Genomic DNA, 12024 nt, shown 5'->3' with positions numbered 1-12024 from the left:
TGTCATTATTATCTTGTGTACAGTCCTCCCACCTGTCATTTGGCTCAAGACAAATGTAGACAATACAGATAGAAATCAGCTTACTGAAGATTTTAGGACAATTTCTGAGCAGAGCGCTGAGGCGGAAGAAGATCAATTATTTTTAAAAAGACTCAAATTATTTAATGGTTGTTTTGTTTTCTATTTCAATATTCTATTGACATCTTGTTATAATATTATTTTCGTGTCGCTATTGTTCTAAATAATATTTGTCAACCATATCATTTGAATATATCTAAATTTATTGACCTAACACTTATTATCTTTCGTACATTTTTGTTCAACACTTTCCCCAACGAAGTTTAGCCGGTCATCTCCCAGTGTTCTAGTATTCTATTTTTACACAATATTTTTACTCAATATATTCATGAACGCCGAACAGGTGCAGCAAGGGGGGGGTTAAGAGGGGAGGACTAAGGCGGCTGTTGAAGGTGGGAGGAGTTGGAACCTTGTGTAAGAGAGAAGGAGCACATAACTCAACTCTGTGACTCATATATCTCTTGTTCCTCCGGTCAACCTTGTGTACCTGAATAACTTGAGTAAAGGGGGAGTTCGCTAAGATTCTCACTAAAGATTTCTCACTAAAGGTTTCTTGACTTATATTTAGTTTATCAAAACTAGGGATTTTTTTTGTGGTGTACTTAAAAAATTAAGTTTAGGTTTATACAAGTAGTAGATTTAAAAGCTTTGTCCGATTAAGGAATTATATACATATGTTTTATTCTCTACTAAAAGTCACGCAGATAAACAAGTTCGGTTAATGAGACTGATCACAATTTGACGGATGCGATTTAAATGAAAAATTTGATTAAGACAAATTTGTAAGTTTAGGGATAGTTGATTTTTAGAATGAAACGCGATTAAATTAAAATTGAAGACACCGGAAGCACCTCGCCCATGGTTAATCCTAAGTGAAGTGGCTTGCGCATTTATTGCTTTAGTAATAATAGAAAAAGTATCAGAATTAAACACATTTAAAACTAGATAACGACCTCCTCGTCCATATCATTATTCAATCAGATTAAGGTTATCCGGTTATGTTGTGTATTGGGCATTCGCCTCTTTGCATGGAGGGTCACTTGAAAATACACTGACAGTAATTGACAGCGCTGGGATCTGGAACCTGCCAATAGAAAAATGATGTCTGAGGAGAAAAGAATATTTATAAAAATATATTTGTCAAACTTTTCTTGCCATCTTATTAACAGAAAAGCTAATAAGAAAAATACTGTTTTACCATTAAACGAATAAACTTCTTTATTACTATTGCACATTTCAAACCAAAGAATGTCCAATAAAAGATGTAAAATTTCTTTAAATATTGTGTTAAGTTGTTAAATAACAGAAACTGTCAAAATTAGAGATTTAAGAACTTTCGTGTGAAGTATAATTAATCTTCAACGCTTGACTTTTTAATTTGAGGATAAAATTTAAGTTACTCCGATATTATAACCACGGATCATATCGAAGAAAATTTCAAATAATCCTGTCTAGATAAGAAAGAGATCTGTGGCCGAATTTAAAGAATTTGAGCGGCGGTTTAAATTTAAGCCGCGATTTAAATATGGTTGGTTCCACTTAAAATTGTATCAAATGTTTCAAGATTTAAGCGGCGCTTAATTTAACCGGGTTTTGGCGGATTTAAACCGCGGCTCAAAATCTTTAAATTCCATCTCCGAGCTTTTGATTAATTATCGTTAATCTGAACACTTAATCTCTATTTCTTTTGTGGGCACTTTTAAATTTTAAGTAAATGATCAATCACCCAAATAAAGTTTTCTATCCAGGGTATGACCACCACGAAATATCGAAGAGGCTTAAATTATTCCGTAGTTCTGCACAAGATGGAGATAACACTTAATCTGGAGATTAACAACTCACAAGTTCTGACTTGAGTGCATCCATAAGCCATAACTAATTATAAAAGGTGTTTTTACAAATAATGAAAAAACACCCAGCACATTCGTGTACATAATTTGAGTGCAAAAGGAAATACGCATTTAATTATCTTGAAGAATTTTGAATCTAAATACTTATATTTCCGGATCTGATAAAAATTTTTGCAATTTTTTTACATACTGCTTTATGTTTATAGCATTTTTATATAAATTGCGTATTAAATTGTACTAAGATAGCTTAAATTGTGCTTACGGATCGATTATATTATTTTTGCTGGAGTTTAAACTTTTGTGTTTCAAGCTAATAAAATAAATCAAAGCACGGTGCTATTACAGTGTTTGGTGCCGTTTTAAGAATCTGATATTAAAATACCCGACATTTTGTATGCATGATATTTCTAAAGAATATTGGCATTACTATGTTAATGAAGATTTTTGCTCAATTTTGCTCTTACATTTCGGTCGCTATATGTAAACGAGGATTTAAAAATTACGTGTAGTATTTAATCTGATACATTTTACAGTGTCATATTTTAATAACGGTTTTCTAATTAATAAATATAACGCTTGTCCAATTGCATATTCAGATCATTGAGATATCTGGTTTCATAGCGGAGTATTTAACGTTCCAATTGGACAGAGTAACGTTCCAGTTGAAGTTTATTAGATTCAATGAAATGGATGTTTAAACTCATCTCGTTTAAAAAGTTGAACGAAATTCCAGAAAAATTGTGAAAAAAAATCTAAAAATTGAAATGTTCCAGAAAAATTGGAAATTCCAGAAAAATTGAGAAAATTCCAGAAAAATTTAAAATTCTAGAATGATTGAAAGATTCCAGAAAAATTGAAAAATTCCATTAATTAATTTATCCTATTTCTTTTTCCCAAGATCTATCGAAAAAAAACAGTCGTCTTCTGGAATATTTTTTCCTAAATAATTGACAAAAATTATGTTCAAGATTCTGGTATCCCCTTGGAATTATATATTTTTAGATTTTCTTCCATTCCTAACATGCACTGAGTTATAAGATTGATAAACATTTGCTTCAGATTAATTTTAGATAGCGTTATTAGTTAAACTCTCGTTCATAGCGATTATTTTTTTATCCCAGAAAAGTTTAAAGAAATTCTAGAGAAATTGCAAAAATTGCAAAATTCAAAATTCCCAAAAAGGTGAAATAGCACAAAATTTGAAAAACTCCAGAAAAATTGAAAAATTCCGGAAAAATTCCAGAAAAACTGAAAAATTCCAGAAATCGAAATATTAAAAGGAAAATCGAAAATCTTTTTTCTAAACTTTACTCAGAAATTGTTCTTTTCTTTTTTTGTTCCAATTTTTTCGTGCAATCCAAGAAAAGTGACTTAATGCAATTCTCATTCCAGCTTCGAGGCTCCCTAAGGACTTTTATGTAATATAGTTATGATTGCAAAATCCGCCTTTAAATTCGAGGGTGGGGTTCCGTGCACAAACCATACTCGTTAGTTTAAAATAAAGATATACAATAATATACAATACTAAGATGACAAACGATCATGTCATCTTTATTCTTCTCATTAAATATTATTATTTGGAAAATTAAATTTTTTAAGAACATTTTGGTTTTACAATCAAGGATTATAAAAATTTTAGATTTAGATTTTTTAGTAAAATTAAAAACTTTTAAATGGATTTTTCCTTTTATTCTATTATATATCTCCGTATTTGAAATTAAAAAAGTTTTTTTAAATGGTTGATAAGAATATAGAACATGTGGAATTTCCATTTTTCGCTGGACAAATTGTTTTTTGAAGGGGACTGGATCTTAGCTACCTGTCTGTGTGAATTAACCTGAGTGAACACTTAGGATAAAGGATATTAAGAGATTATGGCCTATCAATACAGTACCAACATCAAATATGCAGTACGCTTTCCGAGTACAAGTGTGTGGGAAGGTTTTATATCTTGAACTTTACTCAGTTTTCTCAGCACCTTTTATTAACGATTAAAAAGAGTGTAATAGAACGTCTTCCTGTGAAAATGTAATCCTACACACGACAAAGGAGTAGTGCATTTCAATAGTTACATTGGAAACAAATCCTCCATTTAAATATTTTCAGAAATATACAGATTGACCTTTGGAAGTGAAGTACATGGCCTGCACAATCAGTAAAGGATTAGCGTACATCATCACCTTATATACTATAACCTCGTTGGTTTTGTGTCTTTTTTGTCATAGAAGATACTAGCTGAAGGGCCCGGCGTTGCCCGTGGAAAATAAAAAAAATAAAAATTTACAACAACAAAAATTTGAACATTTTTTTAGTTTTTTGTTTAGCCTATTACACCCCCCGGCCACCCATGAGTATCCACAAAAAAATTCAGCCCAATCGGTACTCTTTACAAGACTGAGCCCCATTTTATTCGTTGTGTGGTACCTAATACCCACAAACAACCGGGAGGAGTCGAACCTGGTCTCATTATGCATCAGTATCAGTGCAATGGTGTGCTTGCTGGTATTGCCATTTGCAGAAAAGGATTTCCCATATATATATTAGTATGTTTATTAGTGTGTTTTGTTAGTAACTTACAAACCCCTTGAAGGATTTTCTTGAAATTTGATTGGGAAAGGTTTTAGGATTAAAAATTGAGTTTGTAAGTTTTATTGAAAGAGTTCATATTTACAGGCAAACCTGGGTTCCCAATCTAGTTTATATACATATATTTATATATAAAGTAGCAATCTCTGTTTGTCTGTTTGATTGGATGTCAGATCATAACTCACGAACCCTTCAACCGTTTTGCCTCAATTTTTGATCGGAGAACTTGGTGTGTAAATCCTAACTTGAGTAGGTTAACTTTAATAGTGAAAGATAAGCTTCTAGTCAAAGCTGGGTTCCCGCGCTATTATGCTAATTAAGCTTTGATTATGTTTTCCTTCACCAACTCAAAACCTCTTTGAAATGCGGCTATTAATAGTGCTTTGGATTCTATATTGTATTAAAACATATCCTCGCTGGCTGGCTGGTAAAAAACATTCTTACCCAAATTGGTAATTCTTTTACAAAACTTAGTTGGAAACACATAAATAAAATTTACATAGCATGCTATACATAAGATGTGCCAACAACAAGACTGATTTCTGCATTGTGATTATATAACTAAATTTGTTATTTTTAAAAGTACTTAAACACTTTCAGTTTTCAAAGACATTTTTTGTGTTGAACTCTCTGATATTATTCTGTTATGTAATCTATTCCCCTGTAAAAAATCAGACTAACGCACTCATATAATGGATCAGCCCGGGACACACAAGATTCCTAGTCCCAGGACACCATATGGGTATTTAAGCAGGACGCCCATCACCCCATCTCAGAAGCTTACTGTTTCTCATATTGAAACAATGCCTGGACATATTAAGAAAACCTCTGGACCTGACCCAGATCCCAGCCCATGGCTTTGTGTCTCCCAAGAACTTAAGGATAAGAACAAGCTTAAACCCTATGACCCCAAAAAATCTGTTTGGGTTACAAACAAGGCAGATGGGGGATATCTTGAGGGTCTTCTTGAGTCCAAAGATGGTAACAAGTGGACAGTAAATGTCAAAGGGGAAATGAAGGTATTCAAAGAAGATCAAGTTTGCCAGGTCAATCCTCCAAAGTTTGATTGCTCAGATGACATGGCTAATCTTACCTATCTTGGAGACGCCTGTGTTCTTTGGAACTCTGTTGTCAGATACATCAATCAACTGATTTACACCTACTCTGGTCTTTTCTGTATTGCAATCAATCCCTACAAGAGGTTCCCTATCTATACTCTCCGTACTATGGAACTCTACACTGGAAAAAGGCGTAATGAATGCCCTCCTCATATCTTTGCCATTGCTGAGGGTGCCTACCAGGGAATGATGAACTCTGGCATGAACCAGTCTATTCTCATCACTGGAGAGTCTGGTGCTGGAAAAACTGAGAACACCAAAAAGGTCATCTCATATTTTGCAACTATCTGTTCCTCTGGTAAGAAGAAGGAAGGTGAAGCTTCTCTCGAGGACAAGATTGTCCAAACCAACCCTGTTCTTGAAGCCTGGGGTAATGCTAAGACTGTAAGAAATGACAACTCTTCTAGATTTGGTAAGTTTATTCGTATCCATTTCAATGCATCCGGTAAACTGTCTGGAGCTGACATGGTTGTATACCTTCTTGAGAAATCTCGCCTAACTTACCAACAACCTCTTGAGAGATGCTACCATGCCTTCTACAACTTGATGTCTGACCAAGTTCCTGATCTAAAAGAAAAATGCATGTTGTCTGATGATATTCGTGACTACTGGTATGTGTCTCAGGGAAAACTGTCTGTTGAGTCAATCAATGACAAAGAGGACATGCAATTTGCAGATGAAGCCTTTGATGTTTTGGGATTTTCTCAAGAAGAAAAGTATGATGTTTTTAAAAATACCGCATGCATGATGCACATGGGTAACATGACCAAGGATTTTGTTCCTGTTGGCAAGGATGAACAGGCTGAGATTAAAAATGAGAAAAATGCCAATATTGTTGCAGCCCTTATGGGAATTGATGCTGAGTGGATGATTACTTATTTCTGCAAACCTAAACTGAAGGTGGGAACTGAATGGGTACAAAAGGGTTCATCATGCAATGCAGCAGCCAACTCTGTTGCTGGTATTGCTCGAGCTATTTATGAGCGTACTTTTAGAATTGTTGTAGATAAATGTAATGAAACCTTGTGTGATCCTACTATGAAGAAAGTTCAGTACATTGGTGTTTTGGATATTGCTGGGTTTGAAATTTTTGACTTTAATGGATTTGAGCAAATTTGTATTAACTATGTCAACGAAAAGCTCCAACAGTTTTTCAACCAGCACATGTTCACTCTAGAGCAGGAGGAGTATGTAAGAGAGGGTCTTGACTGGGCAAATGTTGATTTTGGTATGGATTTGCAGAAGTGCATTGATATGTTTGAGAAACCTATGGGACTCTTGGCTGTCTTTGAGGAGGAATCTCTTTTCCCAAAAGCTACTGATCAGACCTTTTGTGAAAAGCTCCACGCCAATCTTCTTGGTAAGTGGCCCAATTTTGCTAAACCTAACCCAAGACCTGACCCAGATGCACATTTTGCTGTTCTTCACTATGCTGCCACTGTATCATATAATTTAACCAGCTGGCTAGAAAAGAATAAGGATCCTCTTAATGACACCATTGTTGAGATGATCAAAAATGGATCTAATTCTCTTATGATCCAGTGTTTTGCAGATCATCCTGGACAACCTCTGGAAACTCCTAAGGATGACGGTGGCAGGAAGAAGAAAGGAGGTGGAAAAACCGTTTCTTCCTACTTCAAGGGTCAACTTGATGATCTTATGACTACTCTTTACAAGACTGAGCCCCATTTTATTCGTTGTGTGGTACCTAATACCCACAAACAACCTGGAGGAGTTGAACCTGGTTTAGTTATGCATCAGTATCAGTGCAATGGTGTGCTTGCTGGTATTGCCATTTGCAGAAAAGGATTTCCCAACAAGATGTTGTACCCTGAGTTTAAATCTCGCTACAATATCCTTGCAGCGAAAGCTGTTGCAAAGGCCAAGAATGACAAGGGTGCTGCTGGAGCAGTACTTGAGGCAATTCAATTGGAAAAAGAGAAGTATCGTCTTGGTCACACAAAGGTGTTTTTTAGAGCTGGTATTCTTGGTTTCATGGAGGAAGTTCGTGAAGATAGGATTGGTCAGGTTCTGGCTTGGTTGCAGGCTGGGGCCAGAGGTAAATCTTCCAGAATGCAGTTTAAGAAACTTCAGGATCAGAAGCTTGCCCTGTACTGTTGCCAGAGAACTATCAGAAACTATTATATTGGTAAAACCTGGCTGTGGTGGCAAATCTGGACTGCAATTAAGCCAAATCTTAAATGCACTCAATTTGGAAAATACAAAGCTGAATATGAAGGAAAAATTGCACTTGCTGAGGCTAATATCGACAAAGCTATTGCTGAGTGCAACAAAGTTGTTGCTGAACATGACCGACTCCTCAATGAGAAGAATGAGCTTAATCTTGCACTAAACTCTGGTGGAAATGCAGTTCAGGTAAATTTACTTTAGGCATATTTTAAAACATTATAATCCAATTTTTATGATGGAATTTTTGTTTACAGAAAACAAATTCAATTTTTAATGTTGCTTATTGATATTCATAAAATGATATTTTAGGACATTATCGATAAAACAAATCGCCTTGAGGCAGCCAAAAATGATGTTCAAAAGCAAGTTGACCAGACTAATGCCAGAATTCGTAGCGAGGAGGAAACTATAATTGGTATCCAGCAGTCTGGTACAAAGGTCACTGCAGAAGCATCCAGGTTAAGGGAAGAAATCAAGAATCTGGAAAACACAATTGGAAAGTGTGAAGAGGACAAGATGACTAAAGACAATCAAATTCGTACACTTAGAGATGAGATTGCTCATCAGGAGGATCTTATTTCTAAGTTGACAAAGGAGAAAAAATCAACTGGAGAAGGGAGACAGAAGATAGAAGAAGATATTCAATCCATGGAAGATCGTTGCAATCATCTGAGCAAAGTAAAAGGAAAACTTGAACAATCACTGGATGAATGTGAAGATGCCTTGGAGCGTGAGAAAAAGTCAAAAGGGGATGCTGAAAAATTAAAAAGGAAGATTGAGGGTGATTTGAAACTAACCCAGGAAGCTGTTGCTGACTTGGAGAGAATCAATGCTGAGCTAGGTCAAGGAGTTCAAAGGAAAGAGAAAGAATTGTCATCCCTTGCTGCAAAAATTGAAGACGAACAAACCCTTGGAGGAAAATACTCTAAGCAGATTAAAGAACTACAATCTCGCATTGATGAACTTGATGAGGAAATTATTGTTGAGCGCAACAATAGGGCTAAGGCAGAGAAAAACCGTTCTCTTCTGTCACGTGATCTAGAGGACATTGGAACTCGTCTTGCTGAGGCAGGATCCAACACTTCTACCCAAATTGAACTGAACAAAAAGAGGGAGGCTGAACTACACAAATTGAAGGCAGACCTTGAAGAGGCCAACATTGCACATGAAGGTACATTAGCTGCTCTTCGTCAAAAGCATAACAATAGCATGTCTGAGCTTGGAGAACAGATTGACTCTATTAACAAAAACAAAGCCAAATCTGAGAAGGATAAGGCAGGTATGGAAAGGGACTTGCAGGAAGCTAGAACTGGGCTGGAGGAAGCAATGAGGGAAAGAGCTAATATGGAGAAGAACTGCAAAATGACACAAAGCCTGATTGTTGAATCAAACCAAAAACTTGATGAACTAGCTCGTGCTCTAAATGAAGCAGATTCTACCAAGAAAAAGCTAATGGTTGAATCCCAAGATTTGTCCCGCCAGANATGACTACAATCAACAGTAGAGCTTCTGCTGAAAAGAGGCATATTGAGGGGAATTGTCACACAATGCAAGCTGAGATTGACGATATGCTCCACCAAGCCAAGAACAGTGAAGAAAAGGCAAAGAAGGCAATGGTTGATGCTGCACGCCTTGCTGATGAGCTTCGTGCTGAGCAAGATCATGTTAATACTCAAGCAAAGGCAAAGCGTGCTTTGGAAACTCAAATGAATGAGCTTGAACAGAATCTTGCTGAGGCCAATGAACATGCCATGCGAGGAGGTCGTACAGCAATGGCCAAGCTTGAAACTCGTGTGAGGGAGCTGGAGATTGAGCTTGGAAATGTCCAAGGACGTACTGGAGACAATGCAAAGGCTCATCAGAAAGCTGAAAGGAAGATTAAGGAGCTACAGTTCCAAAATGATGAAGATCATAAGAATCAAGAAAGAATGTCTGACCTAGCTAGCAAGCTGCAAGCCAAGATCAAGACATACAAGAAACAGATTGAAGAGGCTGAAGAAATTGCTGCTCTTAACCTAGCCAAGTTCCGTAAATCCCAGCAGGAGCTTGAAGAGACTGAGGAGAGAGTTAGAATGGCAGAAGGACAGCTCTCCACCATCAGACAATCCCGTGGAGGATCCATTTTCTAGATTTCTGATTAAATTGATGACTACCATGGCGAGTACAAGGACTGCTTTAGCAAACATGATATCTTTTGTTATAATTGTTATTAATTGCTCCTCTAACATAGAACCCCAAAATATGTACCTAACCTTTCAAACAATAAAATGTGCATGCAATTTGGTTTACTGACTTTTTATTCAGTCAAATAAATAATTGAGAACGTGGACGAAGAGCAGGAGAATTAAAGTTATGCACTGTTTTATCTAAAAATTTAGAGAACAAATTTTATCCAAAAAAATAATTGACAAATAATAATGAAAAAAGGAAAGATTGTTATTAAGCCATGGTTTATCATCAACAAATCAGTTGAAAATGTTTTTAAGAGAGGGGTGGATTGGAGGAGCGAAAGGATGAGTTTTATTTTGTCTTTCTGTTGTGTTCTGAAAAAGTTTTTAAAATGTTCTTGGGCTCTGATCTTTGATTCTTCAAAGAAAGAAACTAAGTTCCTGCCGCAAACTCAAAGTTCATTATTTTCTATATTTTTTAATCCTGATGGTGAAAACCTTAAATCTCAAACTTAAACTATTTGAACATAGTTTGACATATTTAAGGAATATTGCAAATAGATACATTGGGATTTGAAAAATATGAAGAAAGAAGTGAAACATTTTACTTTTCCTTTTTCATCGAAAAAACGTTTGCACATATTGTGATATTGGTATAAGTTGGTATATATTCATGACAGATAAAAATCATGAGAATTCCCTCGGAGTGTGAAATATTTTTGACTAAATTTATGCAATCTGCTTTCTTTTGCCGTAAGTTTCCAAAAACCCAAAAAGATATTGCAATTCGAATACAGAAGTGGATCTGAATTGGAAGTAAGGTTGGAATAGGAAACATAAGTCATTTAGTCGGCATCATTAGAAAATTGTGTCTCTTTTGATTATAACTAGCTTTCTGGTTGATTTTGTAATTGTAAATCATAAATTTTTATTCTCAGGAGGTAATCTTTTAAATATTTTGGATGTACAGCTCTTATGTCCCAGATTATATTTAAAAAATAAAAACATTTTATTTACAGAAGGTAATATATATTGATTTCTGATTTTGAAAATATAGTATAGTTAACCTTGAATTGCCGTGTTCGAGACAGTATTAATAATTACGTCATCAGCTGGCGGATCAAACGTATATTTTATTCATTATGCAATTTCCACTTCATATATTTGTTTACATTCAATAAACATATGTTTGAAAGTTTCAATAGGTGCAGAAAAATCATTTGCTTAAGTACAGAAAGTACTTACACTGTTAAAAGGAATTGAGTTTTTGCCACAAACTAAAATCATCTGATTCCAATATCTTTGCAACCTTATGGTGCAAACCTTTGATATTTCAAACTTAGATTATTTTATCTATAAGTATTAACAGTTTGAAATATCTAAGGTCTACGGCATTGGGTTACAAAGATATAGAGATTAGAAAATCAGAGTTTGTGGCAAAAACTCAACTCCTTTGGCAAACAATTAACTTTCATTATATTGGTAAAAATATAGTAATTACAGTAATTAAAGATAAATTCCATAAAGTTGTTTTGAAACTTGCTGACATTGAACATACTAAAATATGTTCATCACGTTCTTTTACATGACCTTATCCTTCAGTAATTTCTAATCGTTTCAATAGACTTTTAGCTTTTGAGATGTTATCCTTGGGTTTGATCAGTAAAGTCCTATATTTTCTACATACCGTTTTGGATTTTATTGATAAAAAGGAAATAACTGGTTCACATTCTTGTTCAAAGTTGGAGCTAAATTTTCATGACACATAGCTTACTGTAGATCAAAGCTTTAATATTTTAAAGTAAAACCGAAAGCTCTGTAAAGTCTTTCAACTCCTGCAATATCCTCAGTATTAGGATTAATTATAGAGATTAATCTTAATTAAATAATTGTATCCTTATTCAGATCTGAGATATCATGTCAAAAATGACATCTCTCAGCTTGCCATTTAAAAAAAATTGAAGATTTTTTTTACAAAGTTGATCAAGTACAGTCATTTTGGAATTATAGAATGGACGTAAGACAACCCTAGAA

The 12024-nt window shown here is 34.9% G+C and overlaps 1 pseudogene; it reads left to right on the top strand.

The window, feature by feature from the left end:
• The first annotated feature begins 5277 nt into the window (after nt 1-5277).
• LOC111705868 (myosin heavy chain, muscle-like) lies at nt 5278-10106 on the top strand (annotated as a pseudogene).
• Nucleotides 10107-12024: the final 1918 nt, after the last annotated feature.

The sequence above is a fragment of the Eurytemora carolleeae genome, unplaced genomic scaffold, assembly GCF_000591075.1.
Source record: "Eurytemora carolleeae unplaced genomic scaffold, Eaff_2.0 scaffold693, whole genome shotgun sequence".
NCBI classification, from domain to species: Eukaryota; Metazoa; Arthropoda; class Copepoda; order Calanoida; family Temoridae; genus Eurytemora; species Eurytemora carolleeae.
This window is presented reverse-complemented; position numbering and strand designations above follow the sequence as displayed.